The sequence below is a fragment of the Penaeus monodon genome, chromosome 31 (assembly GCF_015228065.2).
Source record: "Penaeus monodon isolate SGIC_2016 chromosome 31, NSTDA_Pmon_1, whole genome shotgun sequence".
In the NCBI taxonomy this organism is placed as follows: domain Eukaryota; kingdom Metazoa; phylum Arthropoda; class Malacostraca; order Decapoda; family Penaeidae; genus Penaeus; species Penaeus monodon.
This window is the reverse complement of record NC_051416.1, coordinates 11,361,361-11,361,783: the sequence shown is the minus strand read 5'-3', so window position 1 is coordinate 11,361,783 and position 423 is coordinate 11,361,361. Positions and strand designations below refer to the sequence as shown.

General features: G+C 47.3%; 1 protein-coding gene across 1 annotated transcript in view; it reads right to left on the bottom strand.

Moving 5' to 3' along the window:
• Positions 1-423, bottom strand: part of LOC119593033 (tyrosine-protein phosphatase non-receptor type 4-like) — a gene marked incomplete at its 5' end in the record, with an annotated part of 330,438 nt that overhangs the window by 329,530 nt on the left and 485 nt on the right.

The window sequence follows — 423 nt, the reverse complement described above, 5'->3', positions numbered from 1 at the left end:
CGGCATTAAGTCAGGACGAGGAGCGAATCCTTAATACCTGCTGCAGAATTCCCCCGGGATTGGGAGGGGCGGGGGGAGGGGGTAGAGAGAAGTAAGTGGATGCGCGGGGGGGGGGGGGTAGGGCATGAAAGATGTAAATAGCGTCATACTCGTCAGTAACATGTAAGGACACTTACTTCATCCTTATCACTTTAGGAATTACTATCAGGCGTCTGTAAGGCGCATTACACCCATCGCTGCCGTGCAGGTTATCGATATCATAACTAGATAAGTTCCTTTGAAATCCACACGATGTACAAAATTTTGCTGCGGTATATGTCAAAAATAAAAGAAAAAAGTATTGTCTATCAAGTGCGTGAGAGCATACGATCCCAGGTTACCTGCTTGTGTATACACACGCGCGCGCACGCACTAACTAATACA